Source organism: Ailuropoda melanoleuca, chromosome 17 (assembly GCF_002007445.2).
Source record: "Ailuropoda melanoleuca isolate Jingjing chromosome 17, ASM200744v2, whole genome shotgun sequence".
NCBI classification, from domain to species: Eukaryota; Metazoa; Chordata; class Mammalia; order Carnivora; family Ursidae; genus Ailuropoda; species Ailuropoda melanoleuca.
Genome location: NC_048234.1, coordinates 24972678 through 24977894, shown reverse-complemented (window position 1 = coordinate 24977894; position 5217 = coordinate 24972678). Strand labels below are relative to the sequence as shown.

At 45.4% G+C, this 5217-nt stretch overlaps 1 long non-coding RNA gene across 2 annotated transcripts; it reads right to left on the bottom strand.

Annotated features, from left to right (window-relative positions):
* Nucleotides 1-2020: 2020 nt before the first annotated feature.
* LOC117796931 lies at nucleotides 2021-5211 on the bottom strand. Of its 2 annotated transcripts, XR_004621658.1 has the most exons (4): nucleotides 4915-5211; nucleotides 3911-3984; nucleotides 3459-3554; nucleotides 2021-2290 (listed from the first exon to the last, which is right to left on the bottom strand). It is a non-coding gene; the product is annotated as an uncharacterized LOC117796931 (long non-coding RNA). The 2 variants fall into 2 exon arrangements; XR_004621657.1 differs by having other exon boundaries at nucleotides 2021-3554.
* Between the last annotated feature and the right edge of the window lie 6 nt (nucleotides 5212-5217).

Sequence of the window (5217 nt, the reverse complement as noted above, 5' to 3'; positions counted from 1 at the left end):
AATATACTGTGGTGTTCCTACCATATGACCATAATATTCAGATATTTTTCTACTGAAATAAATTGGGAAACAACCAAGTGTATAAGCAGATGTGAAATGGAATGAACAAACAATTTTATCAATTTTTGTCTATTTATATCCTGACACTGCATTGAGGCTGTAAGACTGTTAATGTTACAAACAAATTTTCAGACAATAAGGTACACCCATGAAAGCAAAACAGCATGAAAATGTTTTCTTGAAGTATGTGGCATTTCAAATAAGCCTGGAAGGATAAATCAAATCTGGGGGAAAAAATGCTTTAGGAATCCAAAGTGACCCAATAGTTATTTTTATGACATCTGGTGGTAACGTTAATTTCACAAGCCATATTTTTAAAAATCTTGGTTATTTCAATAATATTGTCAAGGTCATTGTACACTGTAGAATTTTTTTTCAACTACTAAAGCATCAAAAGAGGAAAATAACCATACGACTTGAGTGGACTATTACCAATACTTTGATGTACTTGTTTTCTGTGTGCTTTTTAACAGTTGTAATCAACTGACCACATCATTTTGTGTCCAGAGTTTTTCAGTTAAGATACAAACTTAAACTTTTTCTCATGTTATTAAAAAAATCTGTGGATGTGGTATCTTTAGTAGATGCATAATATAACACTGTAAAGATATATCAATTGATGTATCAGTTCCCTTATTCTTGTATATTTAGGTTAAGGTTTCTCATCTGTCACGATTATAAGCCTGAGATGAATACAGCAGTTGACGTTTTTGTTTGCCTCCATCCGTTTCTTGCTCTGTGTGGTCCCTAGGTATCGCTCTCTCCTCCCTCAGCCAAGTGGTTTGGGGAGGACTGACCCAGCCCCAGGAGTGGGAGCCATGCCACTGGCTGTGGAGGTTGGTTCGGGGATAGGCATACAACCACTTAAAAAAGAAAATATGCTGCCTGGACGCTCCTCACTCAGATACTTCATCTTCCGAGGCAGAAGTAGTCTATATGGCAGCAGAGTGCCTTACGGTGTGTCACTTAAGCACAGCCACAGTACGCAGTTCTAGATCAAAGCATCCAAGGTCACAGTGAATGTGATTCAAGAAAAATAAAAGGGGGCCTCCTGACCTGTTTGGGGAACAGAAAGGAAAAGAAGGGGACCTACCTGAAGCCAAGACAGAGTTTACGTCTAACTGGTGAAAAAAGAATCAGCATGTAAAAGCAAATGTGTGAAAGTTTAGGACATGGACATTTCATAATTGTTCATTTTGTTCATACGTTTAAAGTTCAGTGACAAAAAAATGACTATTCTGTGGATTAGAAAGGTCTCTGGATTACACAATGTTAGTAGAACTAAAATCCTCAAGAAAGGGGAACCTGGGTGGCACGGTCACTTAAACATCCGACTCTTGATTTTGGCTCAAGTCATGATCTCGGGGTTGTGGGATCGAGCCGCACGTCGGGCCCTACGCTGGATGTGGAGTCCACTTGAGATTTTCTCTCTCTCTCCCTCTGCCTCTCCCCATGCTCTATCAAATAAATAAATAAATAAAATCTTAAAATCTTCAAGGAAAAAACTCTTTACCTGAAGGTTGATGAGTGTTTGTTCTACATATACCCTCAGCGCCGAAGACCTAAACTCGAGGGGACACCTGGGTGGCTCAGTGGGTGAAGCATCTGCCCTCAGCTCAAGTCATGATCTCGGGGTTGTGGGATCGAGCCGCACGTCGGGCCCTACGCTGGATGTGGAGTCCACTTGAGATTTTCTCTCTCTCTCCCTCTGCCTCTCCCCATGCTCTATCAAATAAATAAATAAATAAAATCTTAAAATCTTCAAGGAAAAAACTCTTTACCTGAAGGTTGATGAGTGTTTGTTCTACATATACCCTCAGCGCCGAAGACCTAAACTCGAGGGGACACCTGGGTGGCTCAGTGGGTGAAGCATCTGCCCTCAGCTCAGGTCTCGATCTCAGGGTCCTGGGATGGAGCCCCATGTCAGGCTCCCTGCTCAGAGGACAGTCTGCTTCTCCCTCTGCCCCTCCCCTCCCCTCCCCCAGCTGTGCTCTTCTGCTCTCTCGCTCTCTCTCAAATAAATAAATAAAATCTTAAAAAAAAAAAAAAAGACTTAAACTTGAGGACTGAGAGAGAAAGAAGGTAATCACTAAGGAACTTGAATCTACTTCTGCCAGAAGAGACATGTCTAGTTGTGGCTGTCCAGAGTCATACCAAAGGCTGAAAGACATGGTCGCACTCTTGTGAGGTGTGACTGAATTTAGCAAATCCTGGAATCTTCAGGTCTTTGCTGACAAAAAAAAAAAAAAAAACCCTAATGAATAAAAGTTCATGGATCCCTGCCCTCTTACCAAGTGACAAACAGTGCTTGGTACAGGGTAGGCTGATGGAATTTGGGAACTCAGAGATCACACCAAAGGAAATTACCTATGAGCCAGTGGGGGTGGGGGGCGGCCAAATGAGTTGGCCTATAATACAAGGCTCTAAACTGGTATGCACAGAGATTTCTGATCCACATTCAATGCTGGTCAAGGCTTCAGTCTGAATCCCAGTCACTTGGCACAGTGTCTACAGTACTTACCTGCTACAATGGTTGGCCAGTTGCCATTGTTTTATATACTGCCTTCTGAAACACTGAATACCCTTGTTAAAAGTAGGTGGAGACATATATTTGAAGTGGTTTATAAGAATACCTATAATAAATTAGGAAAATACCAATAAAGCAGGCACAGGAAAACTACAGATAGAAGAACAAGACCAAAGGAAGAGCTAAGACATAGATATGAATGCCCTGTGGAGCCACTCATTTCCTACAATAACCTGCAAATTTGGCTTTCAGTTTCCTGCCAGACAAGGCACAAAGGGTAACATGAGCACTTAGGACGACGATTTGCACTGTCCATAAGGGATAGGTATATTTGTGTCTTTTGTGGGAGGGTGGGGGGAGGAGAAAGGAGTATTTTCCAAATACTAAAATCTGGTAACTAATTAGTTTTGAAGATCTCTAAGCAGCCATTATAACAATTATTACTTCCATTCATATGGCACGCAATGCTTTGCAAAGTAATTTACACACTTTCTTTCATTTGCACAAAAATCCTGTAATGCAGGATTTGAGGGGATGGTATTATTAGCAATAATGTATCTCTCACTCAGGCATCAAGGAACTTCGCCTCCCTGGAAACACAATGCAAAAGGAGAAAATAAGCAGAACCATCTCTGACATAAGAAACCAAATGGCAACAAGTCTATGCAGAGGAAAGAACTTCTCCCTCAGAACCTGTATCTCCTTACTTGGTGGGAAATTCTAACAAGGATAATTAACTTCCTTCCTAAAACTACAGCAGATTAAAAATTAACAAGCTAGGGACTATTACAGAGAGGCACTTTGAAAGCCCCCCAAAACCGGGACATAGGAAAGCAGGGTGGTGTAGAAACTGAAAACCCTATACACTCACCAAGTAGCTTAGGCAGGGATGTGTCAAGAGGTCAAGCCAGGACCCTGACCTTCCATCAATCAGCTGTTCACATGGTTACACGGTTACCTCACCAATCTTTGAGGAAATAAAAGGAGATCACCGTCACCCACTCCCAACCCTTACAGCCTTTCAGTGACCTGCCAAGGCTCATAAGATAAAATCCTTATTTAAAATGGCCCACAAGGTCCTGAACGTTCTGGCTTCTGCTGCCTGCCTCTCCAACTGGTCTCACATCCCCTCCACTTCAACCCCACCTGCGTAGGCTGCTTCTGCACACTTTCTTCTCTCTACCTGAAGTGTCTCACTGCTGCCTCTCCTGGGCAACCTGAAAGGTTATTTCCTTAGATTAGGTTTCCTCGTGAACCCTTAGCAACTTTGCATTTGAGAACTGATCATAGTTGCATTTAATCATGAGTCTGATTGTTCAATACCTGTTTCCTCGAGGGTACGGTGAGCTCTGGAAGAACAAAGACCATGTCTGGAATACATGCGGAATAAATATTTACTGAAAAGAAAAAAAAGAAGAGTATGTAATGTCACAGCACAAGCATGATACATCTTCCTGGTAAATATTTCAAGTTCACTACAAGATGTTTTTGACAACGGAGAAGCTATTATTCTCTTTATTAAAGCAAAAATTAAAGGTTCATTATGGAGTAAATGCAAAATTCATATGAATTTTAAAGCTAAAATACAAGATTCCAGGAATACTTCAGCCTACGCCCCCCCCCCCGATTTTTCTCAAGGCATTGTGCTTAAAATAATAAAGAAACACGGGGTGGTAAAAGATCCATTTCCCAAGGGATCTGGATAACCAAGGCTCATCTCCGTTTTACTAGATGAGAATGTGGATGAAGAAGGCTTTGCAAACCATAAGGCTTTGTGCAAATATAACTTATTAAAATCTGTCCCGAAAAGTGGGGAATGGCTTGGTTCATATTACACCGCCAATTACAGGTGAGGCTGGCGCCAGGACCCAGGTCTCCAGAGGCCTCTCCTGCCCACTGCTTTTCATTAACGCACAGCACCTGCCACCTGCTCCGTGCTGCAAAGGTCCCCTCCCTCCCAGCCACAACTGGGGCTGATGCCCTAAGCCAGCCTCAAATACACTTCAAGTTCTGACCAACCAGAATCGAGAAGCGGGCAGAAAACCCAGCCGGGCATTTCCCAGCATCGTAAGCCGGAGGCTTTTTGCCTCGCGCTCAGGACCTGGCAGTTTCCCTAGAGGACTGCAAACGCGGCGGGCTTCGCTCGGCCCAAACCCGAGAGGCTCTCCCTCTAGCGGCGTAAACGCGGGACTGCAGCGCACCCCGGAACCACCGTGAAGCTGCTTTTCTAGGGGAGGCTGTGCGGCCGCCGGGCTGAGAAGTGCAGCCGGTATTCCCGGGGCTGGGAAGCGGGAAAGCTCAGGAGTAACTAAGGAAAGACAACACACCGCAGGAGCCGACGCGGCCGCCCGGCTTCGCGGTCCTGCGCCGTGGCCCGGTCCTGCGCGCACAGGTTGGCCACAGCTGCTGCTTAAGGAAACCGGGACCCCCTGAGGCTCCCGCCGAGGAGGGTGGAGGTCCCCGTCAGGCCCCTCCGCGTTGCAGCCGCACCTCCAGCTCCGTGCGGCCGGCCCGCACACCGCGGGGCTCGCCAGCTCGGCCGGGGCGCGAAGGACCGCGGAAGGCAACCGCGCCGCGCACGCCCACCCACGCCACAGCCGGCGCTCTGGGGCGGGCGGCAGCCGGGGGAC